This window comes from Delphinapterus leucas, chromosome 13 (assembly GCF_059928025.1).
Source record: "Delphinapterus leucas isolate spDelLeu-1000000601 "Yukka" chromosome 13, BTC_Dleu_Yukka2, whole genome shotgun sequence".
NCBI lineage: Eukaryota > Metazoa > Chordata > Mammalia > Artiodactyla > Monodontidae > Delphinapterus > Delphinapterus leucas.
Genome location: NC_143141.1, coordinates 74,193,238 through 74,212,570, shown reverse-complemented (window position 1 = coordinate 74,212,570; position 19,333 = coordinate 74,193,238).

Here is a 19,333-nt window from a genome sequence, read left to right as displayed (position 1 = left end):
TTTCTCAGGATAAGGTCCTAAGGTTTGGTTATACTGATTATAATGGGGGCAATAAAACAAACGTGCCAGAGCCAACAGAAAGACAGAACGCTGGAGGGTAACCTTAGCTTATCGAGTTAACTAGCCGTTTAGCCTAACCTTGGTACCTCGAACAAGGAACAATGCCCTTGAAAAGTACTTAGCACGGTTTACTACTTTTTTTCTTGAAACCTGTATTACCCCTTACCATCTTGTTAATTTTGTTTCCTCCTACTTCTCACCATCTCTTGGCTAGAAGTAAATGAAGTTGCTTTTCACGATTCTCTTAATTGGCTGTCTGAGGCTATGTACTTTGAGGGGGACTTTTGCTACTTAATAATGGCCACAGCAGTGAATAATAGTAGTGAAATAAGTCAAAATACAGGGGCGGGGAGCAAAGTTCATGCCAACTTCCTAGGTGGACTTGAGATCAGTGTGACTCCCTAAGATCAAGAGTCATGTAGGGGATGTGAGTGCTCCAAGTCAGAATGTTTTGCTGGGACATCGAATTTAGGTCTGAAGCTTGCAGCACCAAGATAAAAAGAGGTGGTGTGTTCCTGTTGCATCTAGTCAAAGGGAGAATAACAGTTGCTTAGGAAAAAATCTGTAGCAAAAAATTCAGGAACTTCTAACATTAATTGTCATTGAAGTACAAAGTGGAAATGTCTCCAGTGCAAGTTCAGAGAAATCCAGACATTTTATGTATCTTCTGACAAAGAACACAATACTTTCTATGCTGAGGCCATGCCAAAAAAAAAGATCAAACCTCAGGTCAAACTTACCTAGATCCAACTACCAATTTTACAGGAAATCTAAGGACAGAGGAATATATTAAACTACATCAGTCAACAAAATCCAGACTGGTAAATTTTACAGGATAACTGATCCAGTCTCTTCAACAATTAAGTTCCAATGGAGAGAGAGATTGTAAATTAACAAAAGATGGAAAGGAAAAAAAAAAAAGGCAAAACTAAACCTTAATGTGTTTAGGGAAGTACAGAAATAATATAAAGAATTTTAAGGGGCTTCCCTGGTGGCGCAGTGGTTGAGAGTCCGCCTGCCGATGCAGGGGACGGCGGCTTCGTGCCCTGGTCCGGGAAGATCCCACATGCTGCAGAGCGGCTGGGCCCGTGAGCCATGGCCGCTGAGCCTGCGCGTTGGGAGCCTGTGCTCTGTAGCGGGAGAGGCCACAACAGTGAGAGGCCCGCGAACCGCAAAAAAAAAAAAAAAAGAAAATGATTAAAAGTCAGGGAGGGGTATTCTTGGGGAGGGAGGAGTTATACATTGTAGGGGGACATGAAGGGTTTTGGGGATAGCAAAATCCTATCTTATGACATGGATGTTGTTTACAAGGGTGTTTGCTTTATAGCAATACATTAATCTACACATTTGTCCTATGTGGGTTTTAAAGTTTGTATTATATTTAACCATAAAGGGTGCCGTGTGTGTGTGTGTGTGTGTTTAAATGATATCACAATTTTCAGGACTATAGAACCAGTCTGAGAGGCTTTGCAGCCAAGACCAATGCTCAAAATCAAGCTTAGCAGAATTGGTCTGCTAAGGTGCTACAGTCCCTGCTGCTGAGCATCAGGCCCCAAGAATTGTCACTGAAATAGGGACTTCCCTGGTGTTCCCGTGGTTAAGACTCCACGCTCCCAATGCAGGGGGCACGGGTTTGACCCCTGGTCAGGGAACTAGATCCCGCATGCCCCAACTGAAAGCCTGCATGCCGCAACTAAAAGATCCCTCGCAGCCAAATAAATATTAAAAAAAAAAAAAAAAAAGAATTGTCACTGAAACAATATAGCTGCCACCAATGCAAAATCTTTGCTAAGTCTATATAGTTCAGCCTCTGTTTCTTTGTTTTCAGTAGCTTTCGCTGCAAAGTCTGGGTTGGTTGGCGGAGCCCAAATTCCAGGCAAGTGAGGGAAAGGGAGTATCTCTTGTTTTCAGCTTCAAAAGTGGGGGTGGGCTCTGACTCTAAGGGTCGGGGATTCAGGTGCTGGGCGGACAAAATGAATGATAAATGCCCCTGGTGTCAGTGATGCTCAAACTTTACTGCACGTTAGAATATCTGGGAAGTGCTTTTAAAAATACCAATGTTAAGGTTGCACCTCAGGCCAATTAACACAGGATCTCTAGGGTGAGACTGTTAGTGGTTTTCTTGTTTGACTTTCTGTGTGATTGCCATGTGCAGCCAAGTTCATGAACCAGTGCCTACACTCTTGCTACTCAAAGTGTGGTCTTTAGGTCAGCCACATTGGAATCACCTGGGAGCTTGTTAGAAATGCAAAATCTGAATGCCAGACGGGCACACACACACACACACACACACACACACACACATGGCTGTACTGAATTAGAATCGTATCTTGAAACAAGAGTCGTAGGTGATGCTTGTTATGCACATTCCAATTTGAGAAGGGCTGATCTACACTGTTCTTCCAAGGCCAGCCCAAGTCCCACCAGCAAGGATATTCCCTACTCCTGAGCAGGGAAGTGACCTTGCCCTTCTCCATCCATTCTGTAGCACTTTTGAGCTACATTCCCACTGGGCATGTATTGCAGACTTCCTTGGTTGTGGTTAATTGTCTTCTGTTGGCTCATCTCCTTACCAGGCTGTAAGCTCTGGTGGGCAGGGACCCTGTCTCATCTCCTTTGTGTCTTCACAGTACTTAGCGCGCTGCCATCCAAGCGGCAGGAGCTCAGGATGTGTGATCAGTGAACCAGTGACAGCCTTCTCCATCTTTCTCTGGCCTCCTTGTTCCCACCCCGACTTTCATGCTTTCACATTTGTATTCCAATTTAAAGGCAACTTCAAATATAACCATAAAAGAACCTTAAAATTCAAGCCCAATCTATTTCTGCGACTACCTCCAGACACAGGATAAGCTGGATGACTCCGTGGATCTCCGTTGCCTTGGAGGAGGTGGGCTAGGAAGCCCTCGGAGACTCAGTCCAATGTAAATATTCTCTGATTCTGTGGTTCCCCTCTGCCGGATTAACCAAGACTCAAAGTACTCTTAACTCTTGCGAGTTGGCAGGGATGGCTACGGAGAAATTATAAATTAAATAGAGCCATTGAGCCACCTTGTGACCATTCCTGGGAACTGCATTTCTTCATTGTGCACCAGAAACTTCTCCAGAGCCCACCAGTCTGAGATCCGTCATCAAGAATTTACGGTAAACACAGCCACACAAAATTAAATTCTCTCTCCCAACCTCCAATAAGATGGGAGTAAAGGAATTTACAAAGTATAATCAATCCTACAAAAACCAAATTAAAAAAAGGCAAGAAATATCTGTAAGAATAAAAAAATATATTTATGCAAATATTGACCTAGGTCTTTAAAAAGTGGGAAATGGAAAACAGAGCTAACTATTCTAGAGCAGAAGTTACAACCTAAGTGTTTTCAAAGGTGGATGCCAATAAAAAGCGAGCAGATTCACCCTGAATCCCACGAGTTCCAGAGTTTAGCGGTACCAGGGACCATGGAGAAGATAAACATGTGGTGATGGGTTAAAAATGGGGATGGGTAGAAAGTCTGTGTAAGAAATAATGGGATCCCCAGGTGTCCCCGCCCACCTCTTGCTGAGGAGTGCTGCCACTCTTGCTGGAGGCTTATTATTTGCAGAAATGGAATGACAGAACCTCCAGACGAGGACACAGGGCATTGGGGAAAGGTGGAGGTGAGTCAGAGGGTCGAACACCAGGAGTTCAGTGAATATCTGCGTTGCGTTTTTTTTTTTTTAGTTTATTTATTTATTTATTGGCTGCATTGGGTCTTTATTGCTGCATGTGTGCTTTCTCTAGTTGCGGCGAGCGGGAGCTGTTCTTCACTGAGGTGCTCGGGCTTCTCACTGCAGTGGTTTCTCTTGTTGCGGAGCACGGGCTTGAGGCACGCAGGGGCTTTAGTAGTCGTGGCTCACGGGCTCAGTAGTTGTGGCTCGCGGGCTCTAGAACGCAGGCTCAGTAGTTGTGGCGCACGGGCTTAGTTGCTCCGTGGTATGTGGGATCTTCCCAGACCAGGGCTCGAACCTGTGTCCCCTGCATTGGCAGGCAGATTCTTAACCACTGTGCCACCAGGGAAGTCCCAATATTTGCATCTTGAACGATGAGCTCTTCAGATTCCTTCCTTCCTTCTCCCCTCCCTTTCCCAGAATTTTGGCAGCCAGACACACATTGCCAGGCCAAAGATTTGGAATGTCCTCTCTGGAAAACCTGTCCCAAAAGAAAAGACTCACAAATACTGGAGATTCACCAACTACAAGTTAGTCTCATTGCAGATTATTCTATGTTGAAGGTCTCCAGTCATCAAGATAGATGAATATACATGAAGTTTCCAATCTACCTAGAATATATATATGAGATCATTTAAACACAGAAACGTATAGACAAATTAATAAAAATCCACGTTCCTGACCCTCAGACTTAACAGATATTTGCATTCAATCAGATATTCAGTTCTTCACATTAACGTAAATGAGAGAATAAAACAACAAACAAAAAACAGAAAAAGGAAACAAAGGGGAAAAAAATGCAGAAAATCAAAGAAAAATCCCAAACTCACTTTCATTAATATTCTTGGATATGAGATGATATTGTATCCAAAAAGCAAGATTAGGATGTCATAAAAAAAGAAACAAAGAATGAGATAGAATTCTCTAAAATAAAAACTGTCAACTGAAATAAAAGTTTCAAGAGAATTAGAAGATAAAAGTCAAGGAAATCTTCCTGAAAGTAAAACACAAAAAAGAGTGAGAAATGGAAAACAGGAGGAAATGATAAGAAATTTAGAAGGCCAATCTAAAAGCCAAAATTTGATTAGTTGGAGGTCTAGAGAAAGAAAATAGAGAAGAAAGCTGAAGGAAGGTGGTTATCGAAGAGAGAATATAAGAAAACTTCCTAGAATTGAGGGATTTTAGTCTCCAGATTGAAAAGGCCTAGCATGAAAAACAAAAAATTACCTGCACCCAGGAATGTCATCATGACATTTCAGAATTCCAAAGATAAATAATTTAAAAAAAAAAACAGAGAAAGCAGGTCACATACAAAAGAATCAAGGACCTGAATGATTTAAATGTTCCTAAAGTAATACTGAGACCTCGAAAACAATTCTGAGTGAAAAGGATATTCTATGTAGAATTCTAGACTCATTCAAATTACCTGTTAAATGTGAAATTATGTATTCAAATATGCAAAGAGGTAAATGTTTCCTTCCCTTACTCGCCTCCTCAGGAATCTATTGGAGGATATATTCTAGCAAAATGAAAAAGTACACCAGGAAAGAGGGAGACCTGAGATCCTGCAGGGCGGTGCTGCTGGCCTAGGAAGCAACCGATCTCGAGTGGACCCGGAGGACGTGGTCTCCAGAAACGCAAGTGGGAGAAATAATATTGATAGGTGATGGATGTTACAGAGCTGATGGAGCATGTGAAAAGAGTGAGGAAAGGGACCAGGCTAGGAACCAGGCTGTCTGAGAGCAGGGATAAAATCTGCCTGGTTTGCCACTGGATCTCCAGTGCCTAAGTGTTCCTGGCACGTAGAAGGTGCCCAGTAAATCATGTTAAAGGAGTGAGTGAATGAACGCATAAACGAGAGTTGATGAAGCTTCACGTATGTGCTTTGAAACAGGCAATACAGCAGACACCTAGAAATACAGGATAAATGTAATTTTAAATGCATAGCAAAATTCTCAAGAAAGCAAGGACAACTGAGGGACAAACAGGTCACTTAGAAATCATATTGCAGGGCTTTAATTTACAGATGTCCAGAGATGCCCCTGCTCCTTCTCCTCTCTGCTCAATGAAGTCAGGGCTGCATTCCCATCACCCCATCAGGAAAGCTCTTGCCGAGGTCAGAGCGGTGCTGAATCTGAGATGTTGACTCATTAATCTCACTCCTTCCTGAAACACCTCCTTCACTTGGATCCCAGGACACTGCTCTCTCCCTCCCTCACTTGCTCTCCTCAGTCTCAGAGCCAGTGTCCTCTTCATCTTCCTTTTTTTTTTAACGGAGTATAGTTTATTTACAATGCTGTGTTAGTTTCAAGTGTACAGCAAAGTGAATCAGTTATACATACACATATATCCACTCTTTTTTAGATTCTTTTCCCATATAGGCCATTACAGAGTATTGAGTAGAGTTCCCTGTGCTAATCTGATTTCACCTAATCCTGAGTTAGGATACATACTCCAAGAGGTATGTGTTGTTGTCCGCATTTGGCAAGTGGATAAATACAAGCTCAGCAAATTATGTAACTTGTCAGAATCACACCAGCAGAAAGAAAAACTCAGGCCCATTCCCATATTGGTCTGACTCCCATACCTGGGCACTTACCTTCCCTGGAAGTCCATGCCCTAGTGGAGGGCCACTTTCACTCCTTGATATCTGTTGTAAAAATAGAGCAGTACTTTAGAAAATAATATGAGACATGTGTATACTATAATATCATCTGAGTATGGGACTTGACCCTGCACCACATAGAGGTATGTTATACACAACTGACTAGAGTTTACAAGTCCGTTTTTTAGAACTGATTAAATGTCTTTTATTAAAATTTAGATTCCCATAATATTGTAATAATAAGTGCTCACATAAAAAGCAAATAGAATAGACTCTGGTCATTTATAAAATAGCATTATATGAAACGAGTCTCAATAAATTTTAAAAGATTGAAATATTTAAAAGTATCTTTTCTGACCACAATGAAACTAGAAATCAGTAATAGAAGAGAAACTGGAAATTTTACAAATATATGAAAATTAAACAACATACTGTTTTTTCAATGAAGGTATAATTGACATATAACATATTCATTTCAGGTGTACAAAATTATGATTCAATGTATGTATATATTGCAAAACAATCACTACGATAAGTCTAGTTAACACCCATCACCAGACATAGTTACAGATTTTCTTTTCCTTGTGATAAGAATTTTTAAGGGCTTCCCTGGTGGCGCAGTGGTTGAGAGTCCGCCTGCCGATGCAGGGTACGCGGCTTCGTGCCCCGGTCTGGGAAGATCCCACATGCCGCGGAGCTGCTGGGCCCGTGAGCCATGGCCGCTGAGTCTGCGCGTCCGGAGCCTGTGCTCCGCAACGGAAGAGGCCACAACAGTGAGAGGCCCGCGTACCGCGTGAAAAAAAAAAAGAATTTTTAAGATCTACTCTCTTAGCAACTTTCAAATATACAGTACAGTGTTATTAACCACAGTCACGATGCTGTACATTACACCCCCTGGACTTATTTTATAACTGGAAGTTTGTACCTTTTGACCATCTTCACTCATTTCACTCCACCCCCCAGCCCCCTGCCTCTGGTAACCACCAATGTGTTCTCTGTATCTATGAGCTCGTTTTTTCATTTGTTTTTTTGTTTGTTTTAGATTCCACATATAAGTGAGATCATATGGTATTTTTCAATTAGCATAATACCCTCCATGTTGTTGAAAATGGCAGGATTGACTTCTTTTTTTATGGTTGAATAATATGCCATTGTGTATGTATGTGTATATGTCTATCATATATATATATATACATAGTTCACATTTTCTTTGTCCATCGATGGACACTTCGGTTGTTTCCATGTCTTGACTATTGTAAATAATGTTGTAACGAACATGGGGGCATAGATATCTTTTCCAGTAAGTGTTTTTCTTTCTTTCAGATAAATACCCATATGTGGAATTGCCGAATCATATGGTAGTTCTATTTTAAATATTTTGAGGGACCTTCATACTGTTTTTCACAGTGACTGCACCAAGTTACATTCTCACCACCAGTGCCCGGGGGGTTCTCTTTTCTCCACATCCTTGCCAACACTTGTTATTTTTTATCTTTTTTACAACAGCAGTTCTAACAGGTGTGAGGGGATAGCTCACTGTGGTTTTGATTTGTATTTCCCTGATGATTAGTGATGTTGAACATGTTTTCATGTACCTGTTGGCCATTTGTAGTGTGTTCTTTGGAAAAATATATATTCAGATCCTCTGCCGATTTTTAAATTGGGTTGTTTGGGGTTTTCAGATACATGATTTGCAAATGTTTTTTCCCATTTGGTAGGTTGCATTTTCATTTTGTTGATGTGCAGCATAGTGACTACAGTTAAAAATACTGTATTGTATATTTGAAAGTTGCTAAGAGACGACTTTAAAAGTCTTCATCACAAGAAAAAAAATAGGTAACTATGTATGGTGATGGATGTTAACGATACTTATTGTGGCGATCATGTCATAGTGTATACAAATATTGAATCATTATGTTATACACCTGCAACTAATAATGTTATATGTCAGTTATACCTCAGTAAAAAACAAAAACAAAACCCCAAAGCAATATGGTCTTGGCATAAAGACAGACATATAGACCAATGTAACAGGATAGAGAGCCCAGAAATAAACCCTCACATACATGGTCAAGAATCCAACTTCCCCAGAAGGCATTCCTACCAACTGTTCAGTCACTGTGTGAGTGACTGAGTGGGAGCTCTCCCACAAGTTCTGGAAGCTTCTTGGCTTGACAGTAAGCCCAGGGCTCTCAGTTGCCGTCTTCCATCCCTGATGGCTGGTTGGTGGCAAGAAGACTGGTGAAAACAGCAGCAAAGCAAGTGGTAAGGGTAAATTTGTGATTTGTAGTAAGTCAACTTGCCCGGTTATAAAAATATCAACCGTGTTGTGTTGCCATCTTCAAAACGTCAGATCTTAAGTCTGGAGAAGGAAGCTCACATCTTTCAGACCCATGAATATTATCCAGACTCTATTGCTCAGATAGGCAGAGCAGAGGTTTTAATTTTAATGAAATCCAACCTACCAGTTTTTTCTTTTCAAAAGCGTGGATCACGCTTTTGGTGTTGCATCTAAAAAGTTATCGCCCAACATAAGGTCACTTAGGTTTTCTCCTATGTTATCTTCTATGAGTTCTATAGTTTTGTATTTTACATTTAGGTCTATGGGCTATTTTGAATTAATTTTTGTGAAGGGTGTAAGGTCTGGGTCTATATTCTCTCTCTATCTCTCTCTTTTTTGCATGTGGATGTCCTGTTGTTCCAGCCCCATTTTTTGAAAAGTCTATTCTTTCTTTTACCATTTAATTGCCTTTGCTCATTTGTCAAAGATCAGCTGACTATATTTGCCTGTGTCTACTTCTGGGCTCTCTATTCTCTTCCATTGATCTATTTGTCTTATTGCTCAGATTGGAATATCAGTGGAATTATTGGACAGTCTGTCTCAGCAACAAAAGCAAAGCTGTAGGAGCCTCAGCTAATTCGTTGACTTGATTCACAGAAAAGACATTGGACAATTTCTACAGTTTTCCTTGGTTATTTGCTGTCGCTTGGGCCCAGATGATACCAAGGCCATCTGAAATGTTTATTCAGGCAAGTGTGGTTCTGAATGGTATGAAAAACAAGTAGCACAAAATCTCTTTTTTAGAAAACAATTTGAATAAAGTCATTTTTAAAGGATTCTGAAGCTTAAGTCGTGAACATAAACACCACCATTTAACAGCAAGAGATGAAAAGGCTAATGAAGCTTCAGTTTAAAGACATCTTAGTGATGGTGAAGCTTAATTAGAAGAAATTTTACAAAATGAAAAATATGGAATAATGAAAATAATGAAACATGTTGATTATTTGTTACTTCTTTCCTAATATTATTTAAAATACTATTTAGAGTCAAAATGTTTTATTTGTTTTGGATAAACATGTATTATTTACTTGAAAAAAAGTGTATCAACTAACAAAATACCCAACTTATAAGACGTATAGTTTGATTTACTGTGTTCACTATTGACCAAAACTTAAAATTCTAAATTCCCGAAATAAATATTTCATGAGTTATTTATTTTTTGGAAGGAGCATTTCAGGAACAACTTATAGATAAGGAATGGGTTCCAATTCTTCTTTATCCCTATAACATTCTCTCCTTTTATGATAAAATATAAACATGCAAAAAAACACACCCCTTGAATAGGCTCCTTTCTACATTATTTTGCCTAATGAACTACATTAGGTAAATTACAAAGGTCAGCCAAACTGTGGTTCTTTTCTACTTTGCAGGATTCTAAGACACTTTATAGTTCACACCACAGAAATAAGAAAGAACGTCTTCAATGAATTCTTAACTGTAGAGAACTTATGAGAAGGAAATTAACACAGTGTTATACGATGACAAAATGAGGGCTGAAAGTCAACAAATTGAGCTCATTTTAAAAATGTCGGGCTTCCCTTGTGGTGCAGTGGTTAAGAATCTGCCTGCCAATGCAGGGGACACGAGTTCGAGCCCTAGTCCAGGAAGATCCCACATGCCGCGGAGCAACTAAGCCCGTGCGCCGCAAGTACTGAGCCTGCGCTCTAGAGCCCACGAGCCACAACTACTGAAGCCCTTGTGCCTAGAGCCCATGCTCCACAACAAGAGAAGCCACCACAATGAGAAGCCAGCGCACTGTAATGAAGAGTAGCCTCTGCCCGCCGCAACTAGAGAAAAGCCCGCGCAGCAACGAAGACCCAACACAGCCATAAATAAATAAGAAAAAAGTGAATGGCTTTAAAATAAATATTCCCAGCCCTTTATAAGAACACACGATGACATGGGAATTCCCTGGTGGTCCAGTGGTTAGGACTCCACGCTTTCACTGTCGAGGGTACAGATTCGATCCCTGGTCAGGGAACTAAGATCCCACAAGCTGCGTGGCTGGGCCAAAAAAAAAAAGAACACGCGGTGACAATATCCATATGGTGCTTCAAACATCAACAGGAATACTTCCAGGCTGTTCTTTGGTCTATCCAGCCTGCTAGCAGAGGGGGAAGTGATTATGGTGTTCCAGCCACAGAGCTATGTAGCAAGTGGACAGAATCGTGGACATATTTCCCTCAGAGGACAACACAGACTTCTTAGTTGTTTTCAACTCTGAAAAGCCTCTATCACCTGGACTCTACAGATGGTGCTGCTGGGAACACAGTCCCGAAATCACTAAAAGGAAGCAGTAGTCCCTGAAGAAATGGCTGATTCCAGAGCTGGGCAGGCAAAGGGCAGAATGACCCTGGAACATCCTATTGTTTCAGAAAGTAAGGAAAATTCCAAAGAATTATGGGTGCATGCCAATGGCACACAGGAACTAGCTGAAAGATGCTCCCTTTGGTCAAATATAGGACAGTTTGAGCATCAAAATAAAGAATTTAAAAGAATTCATGAATTGATAATAAATAAGGGGCTGAGGGCCAGCTCCTCTTTGTAGTGGAATGCCAACTAATACATGTTTCAGGAATGGCAGAGTTAGGAAATCACCACTTAGTAAACATCACAGTAATAATTGGCTCAGTCACGAATCAGCAATGGATGCTATCATCGGGTGCAAGTGTGCTGGGGAACAGGATGTTGTGAGCAGCCACAAACGTCTTCCCACCAATTCTCTGTTAATCACAAAGGGAAAAAAGGTGCCTTTATAGTGCGGACACCTGGCAAACACAACCTGAACCAAGTGATCCAAGCTAGCATCACAAAAAGTGGGACAAACCGACATCACTTGCCCTCTGGTATGGTGCGCTGAGTATTCCTGACAGTGACGCATCAGGCAAAACTGGTCATTCTACAGAACAAATGGTCTATATTCTTCAAAATACCAATGTCTTAAAAGCAAAAAAAAATAAAAATAAAAAGGACAATATTGGGATAAAACATTGAATGTTGACTGAATATTATGTATCAATATTAAATTTCCTGAATTTAATAATTGAACTGTGGCTGTGTAAGAGAATGTCCTACTTCCTAGGAAACACATACTGAAGTATTCATGGGCAAAGGAGCGTGATGTCTTGAACTTGCTTTCAAATGGCTCAGAAGAGAAAAGAATAATACGTATTATATTGTGAATCGAGGTGAAAGACACATGGGAGTTTGTTATGATATTTTTACAACCTTTCTATAGGTCTAGCTCTTTTCAAAATAAAAAGTTTAATAGAAAAATAAGGTTGGGGCACTTCCACTTCTGGTAATAGTTGAGTAAATCCTATGAAAGCAACCTCCACAGGGGGAAAAATTAAAAAAAAGATAAACTCTGGACTTTATACAAAAAATCAGCTAAATAAAGCCCCTAGAGAGTGAACTATTTATTTACCAAATAAAAGTGAAACAATATCTCTAAAGGCTGAAAGAAAAAGAAAGTCAACCCAGAATTCTATATCCCATGAACACATCCTTCAGAAAAAAGGGAAAATAGACATTCTCAGTTAAAAGAGGAAAAAAAAAAAAAAAAAGAGAATTCATCGCCAGCAGATTTGCAGTACAATAAATGCTAAAGGAACTCCTACACGCTGAAGGTGTATGATACCAGATGGAAACTTGGGTCTTCAGAGAGGAATAAAGAGCATCAGTAAGTAAATATGTGGGTAAATATAAAAGTCTGTTTTTTCTTCTTCATTTCATTATAATATGTATGACTCTTTACACCTAAAAATGACAACATTGTCTTGTGGGGTTAATGAAATACATGTAAATGTGTGTACATACATACAATGTATACATACAGTGCTATGTATATTGGAGAAGGGATAAATGGATCTATATGTTACAAGTTTTCTATATTTAGTATACTGCTAACTCTATATAGACTGTGAAAATTTAAGAATGAATAATGTAATCCCTGGAAAAACCACCAAAAAAAAAAAAGTGGAAAAAAAAAGTATAGCTAAAAAGCCAATAGAAAAAAATGAAACAGACTTCTTTAAGAGGCAAGGAAGGAAGAGCCAGAAGAACAAAAAATAGAGGAGGTGAACAGAAAACAATAAAATAGTGGGTAAGTTATCTCAACCTGATAAAGGTCATCTACAAAAAACCTACAATTAACACCATCCTCAATAGTGAAAGGCCAAAGACTTTCCTTCTAAGATCGGAGACAAGGCAAAGATGTCCACTTCCACTTCTCCTATTCAACATAGGACTGGAGGTCCTCGCCAATGCAGTTAGACGCAAAATAAAAGGCCTACAGATTGGACAGGATCAAATAAAGCTGTCTTTATTTGTAGACAACATGATCTGGTACACAGAAAATCCCAAGGAATCTACGAAACAGCTATAAAAACTAATAGATGAATTTAAGAACAGAATATGCAGTTGATTTTTATATATTGACCTTCAACCTTATTAAATTCATCTGTTTCATTGCAAAATGGGTTTATTCAGGAATTGGCAAGAATTGCAATTTGGGGGACTTCCCTGGTGTTGCAGTGGTTAAGAATCTGCCTGCCATTGCAGGGGACATGGGTTAGATCCCTGGTCTGGGAAGATCCCACATGCTGTGGAGCAACTAAGCCCGTGCACCACAACAACTGAGCCTGTGCTCTAGAGCCGGGGAGCCACAACTACTGAAGCCCGCGCACCTAGAGCCCATGCTCTGCAACAACAGAAGCCACTGCAATGAGAAGCCTGCACACCGCAATGAAGAGTAGCCCCCGCTCACGGCAACGAAAGAAAGCCCGTGTGCAGCAACGAAGACCCAACGCAGCCAAAAATAAAATAAATAAATTTATAAAAGAATTGCAATTTGGGACATGCAATCTACAAGGAACCACAGGCAAGTCTGGAGAACAAAGGAGAGAAAACTCTTTTATAGAGGAGAAGGGGGAGTTGGGAGGAGCTCTTATAAATAGAGTCCATTGGAGGAAACTGGGAATTCAGAGTGTAGTGGCTTTTCATTAGCTGAGTTGTGACAGGCTCTCAATGGCTAGGCTGTTTCCTGGCAGGGAGAAATTCTTCCTTCTGCTAGGTAGTAAAGTGGTAACCTTCTTCCCATTAGAGATACAAAGGTACAGTCTCTTCCTGTTGGGTCTGCAGTTGACACTGGAACGGTAGGGCGTGAGAGCTTACCCCTCTGGCCTCCCGACTACATTTTAAATGAGGTTTCTGTTTATTAACTTTCATAGCACAATTTTTAATGAGTGTGTAGTACTCCATGGTATATTTGCCTTAGAAATGCCTAATGAAAGTACAGCTACCCTCAGCTCCCCAGTCCAGAGGTGAGATGAGATACCAGTAATAAAATTTATGACTACCGTTTATTAAAATGTGTATCTGAAACTGTGCCAAGTGCTTTATGTACATCTTACATGAAGTGGGTATTATTTTTATCCCCATTTAACAGTGAGAGACAATGGTGTACTGGTAAATGTTTTATAACCACTCTCTAGGGAAAAAAAAAAACCTGATTCATAGCATTTACCAATTTCCATGGTGTAAATAATCCCACTATGGCCAATTTCAAGCTATCAACATGACATCACCAAACATAGAGTTGGGAAGAGATGAACAGTAGCACGCCATTATATAGTTTTGCCACCATACAGAAACAATAGACAAAAATGACCTTTAGAGCATAGAAAATAGTAAAATGTAATAAAATGAGGAAGTAATGAGTTTTAATTATTTATTATGGTTGTTTAATGTAAGTTGTTTATTTGTAACTTTTTATAATTTAATTTTTGATAAGAGCTGTGTTTAATAACCCACTTGTGAAATTCCTGAAATGTTGACAGTTGGCTCTTGCCACCACTGAAAAGAGATTAAGTCACTTGTACAGCCATTGGACTTCAAATGTCATCCTCTCAGCTCTAGGGCCATTTTGCCTTATCTGTTGATGCCTGCTGTAAGCCAGATACATATTAGTCCCTGTGGAGGATCACATGTGAATAGATAAAATGCGGGAGGTGTATTTAATAGTACAACGCAATACATTCTATGGAGTGGTGTGGTGTGCACACTGAGAAAAGATGAGTCGGTCCTATCTTGGGAAATTAGGTGTTTTAAAGGGAAGGTGACACTTAGGCAACTATCAACAATGGCTGCTGACATCACGAAACAGACAACCTGACACTGTGTGCCTCCTGACAGAAGGACCACCACCTCCTATAACATAGTAATGCCAAGAAAGCAAAACTCAAACCTTCTGAATTTGATTTACTACCTACAGTCTACCACCAATTTAGAGAAAATCAACAGACAAAGTAACAAATGAAATTACCCTACAGGGACTGAATCAACAAAATCTAGACTGTGAGAAACACTATAGGACAAAGAGTCCAATTTCTTCTACAAATAAATTGCAAGGAAAAAATGTATTGATCTTACTGGGAACTTGATTAAATAAATTGTAAATAAATTCTTCAACAAGACAGTTGGGAAAATATGAACATCGACTACATATTTTGTGATACTAAGAAAATATTGTTAGTTTGTTAGTTGTATAATATCACTGCAGTTAAATTTTGTAAAAAAAAAAAGGTTCCTCTCTTTAGATATACATATTGAAATATTTATAGAGGAAATGATATCTAAGATCTTTTCAAAGTTCTATGAGGACATATATGTTCAATTGATCTTTAACAAGGGTGCCAAGACAATTAAATGGGAGAAAGAATAACCTTTTCAACAAATGGCGTTGGGACACCTGGATATCCATATGCCAAAGAATGAAGTTGGACTCTTACCTCGCACTGTACACAAGAATTAACTCAAAGTAGATCATAGACCTAAATGTAAGAGCTAAAACTATAAAATTCTTAGAAGAAAATACAGGAGTAAATCTCTGTGGCCTTGAGTTAGACAATGTTTTCTTAGATATGACACCCAAAGCACAAGCAACAAAAGAAAAAAATGGATAAATTGGACTTCATCAAATCAAAGACTTTTGTGATGCACACAATATCATCAAGTGAAAAGACAACCCATCAAATGGGAGAAAATATTCACAAATCATATCTCTGAAAAAGGACTTATATCCAGAATATAAAAAGCTTTGCAACTCAACAATAAAAAGACAAATAAAGGCAAAGGATTTGAATAGTCATTTCTCCAAAGAAAATACAAATATCCAATAAGCACATGAAAAGTTACCCAGAACCATTAGTCATTAAGGAAAATATAAATCAAAACCACAATGAAGGGCTTCACTGGTGGCGCAGTGGTTGAGAGTCTGCCTGCCGATGCAGGGGACACGGGTTCGTGACCCGGTCCGGGAAGATCCCACATGCCACAGAGCGGCTGGGCCCGTGAGCCATGGCCGCTGAGCCTGCGCGTCCGGAGCCTGTGCTTCGCAATGAAAGAGGCCACAACGGTGAGAGGCCTGCGTATGGTGGGGGGTGGGTGGGTGGGTGGGGGGGCGGGGAGAAACGACAATGAAATACCACTTCATATCCACTAGAATGGCTAGACTTAAAAAGACAGACAGTACACTTTGGCAAGGATGCAGAGAGATTGGAACTCTCATATTGGGTTGGCTAAAAAGTTCGTTCGGTTTTTTCCGTAAGATGTTAATGGAAAAATCCAAATGAACTTTTTGGCCAACCCAGTATATTTCTGGTGGTAATGTTAAATGGTGCAGTGACTTTGAAAAACGGTTTGGCAGCTCCTCAAAATGTTAAACATAGAGTTACCATCCGACTCAGCAATTCCACCACAAGGAAGGGAAGTGAAAACGTATGTCTACACAAAAACTTGTACACAAACGTTCATAGCAGCATTATTCATGAGGCCAAAAAGGTGGAAATAACTCAACTGTCCATCAACTTATTAATGAATAAATAAAATGTGGTTATCCACACACTGGAATATTATTCAGCCATAAAAATAATGAAGTACTGATACATGCTGCAACATGGGTGAATCTTGAAACTTCTGCTAAAGGAGAGAAGCCAGTCACAGACGACCACACATTTTATTATTTGTATGAAAATGTATGGAATCAACAAATTTATAGAGACAGGAAGTAGACTGGCGATTGTCTACAGATAGGAGAAGGGCTGGGGAAAGGACTGACTGCTAATGGGTAGGGGTTTCTTTTAAAGGAAAGATGAACATGTTTGAAAATTAGATCATGGTGATGGTTGCAAAATATGGTGAGTATACCAAAAACACCGAAATTGTACATTTTAAATGGATGGATTTTATAGTATGTGAATTATAACTCAATAAAGCTGTTTAAAAAAAATTCTATAAGGAGGGGAAATAAACAGAAATAAGATCAGCTGTGGGCTGGTAAGTGTTAAAGCTGGGAGATGAGTACAGGGGGATTCATAATACTATTATCTCTAGTTTACATTTAGAATTTTCTGAAAGAAAAATTGGATACATTTCCTAGAATTTTCAGAGGTGCTTATCCAAATGTTTTCTGGCCTCCCCCAGTTCATGGGCTTGGAGAAGGCCATCCGTCCTAGGTGGGGTGGAGTGGGTTTGTTTTACACATAACCTGAGCTGCTGCTGGCCACTTCCACCATCTTTCTACTCCATTGACCACTCTGCCCACTCACGGGCAGCTTGGCCGACCTCTGCCACAGGCTGGCCTCTGGACCAACAGTGGGCCTCTGCCGGGGCCGTGCCCCCCTCCCTGCCTCCTCCTTCAGACCACTGACCTCTTGTATGTCTTCCCTTCTACTTGTCACCACCAGCCCTGTCAGAGGGGGAACCCACAGCAGAGCAGCTGGGATCCCAGTGACCCAGCTCTTGCCTCCACCCCTCAGCCCTCTCTGTCCCCCACACAGACTCTCCCAGAGGGTGAAGCTCAGGCACAGCCTCACACATCACCTAGGCCCCCAGCCCTCTCACTTCCAGACCCAGCTGCTCCCTCTGGCCTCTCTGTTAAGTATCCTCCTCCCTCGGGCTGCATCCTGTGCTCTCCGTGCTGCCAGCTGTCTTCCAGCAATCTCAGCCCAAGGAAAGATCTAAGCGGTTCTGACTCAAAGTGAAGCTGACTTCCTTCCTACATGGCTCTTGAGCCCTGAACAAATCAAGGGATTGTATGTATGTGCACATAGAGGTCCCTGGAGATTTGCCACCAGTTAAAAAGCCCTAGAAAGGCTCTGGAACATTCTACAACAATTAGGGGGTGGGTCCAACCACTTAGGTAGCTCTGCTTGATTTCTCACACCTGTGTGGTCCCTGACGCAGCCAAAATCCAGAGTTACACGGCTTTTGGTATGAAATATGAAGTGTGGCCTGGAGGAAAGATCAGAGGAGGAACTGAAGTCCGGCTGGGACAGCAAGGTTGGAGAGGAGGAAGGGCCACACGACAAATGGCGGAAGCAGAATTGCCAGGACTTGGTGACCAGTTAGTTGCATGTAAGGATTAAGAAGAGTTCCAGGTTGGGGGACCAGGTGAAAGGTGATGTCCTTAGCTGGGATAGAAAAGGAAAGAGGACTGGGTTCAAGTGTGATTGTTGAAATGGAATGCCTGTGAATGCCTCGGTGGGGATAGAGGGGCTTAGCTGGAAACTGAGGTCTAGAGCTGAGGTGAACCAGCAATGCTGAGGACTAGAAGCTGCAGATGTGGCGTCTACATCAGGGCTCAGAGGCCTCTCTCAGAGACAGGGTGACCGAATGGTCTGGTCCCGGTTTACATCCTCTGTCCTGGTTTATGCCTATAAACCTATCCCTGTTAGCACCTCCTGCACTCTCAAAAGTGTCCCAGTTTGGATGACAAACTGCCTTCCAGTCACAGCTCTGCTTCTTTCCCGCTGTGTGACCTTGGAGCAAAGCACTTCTGCTCTTGGAGTCTCCGTCTCTTTCCTCTGCAAAAGATGGAGATTGAACAGTGATCTGAAATGTCTCTTCCTCTGAGAAGTTGTGTTCATCTTATCTGGTGCCGTTTCTCTTGGGGTTCAGGTCACCTGATGTGGGATGTCAGTCACCTCCGAAGAGAGCGTTTGTGTGTGTGTGTTGAGGGGGGAATCTCTCTGGGGTACCGAGGCTGAGGACGAGAGTCCATGGAGCCCTTTCAGCACCAGCCTATGTCTATGCTGGAGCTATCTGGCTCACGGACTAGTGACAATCGGTAAGAAGGCGCCGGGAACTTGGAAAGTGGGGGCGGAGGGGGCGGTATTAGGCTTCGGCGACAAGCTGGGAAGGCTGTGGGATTTGCAGTTAAACCTAGCTTCAAATCAAGCTGCTACTCGACCTCTCTGAGTATGTTTGCTCATCAGTAAAATGGGGTTAATTAGGCGGCCTCGCCAGGATGTGTGAAGCTGCAGGTGATATACGTCCTAGAGGCAGCAACAGCTGCTGGGATCGCGGCGGCAGAAGCTTTGGGAAGTGAAGCAGGACCCCGAGCGGGACCGGAGGCGATTCCCGGAGGCCGGGGCACCAGCGGGCGAGGAAAGGGGGATCCGAACACGCTCGGCGGGGAAGGGGAGGCCGACCCCCACCACCGACCCCGGGGATGGCGCTTCGCGTCCACGTTTTCCCTCCTGGCGCCCGCCGGGGGTCTCGGTCCCCGGCTGTCACCTGGACGCTCGGGGATGGGGCGGGCGAGCCGGGCGGGCGTAGAGGCGGGC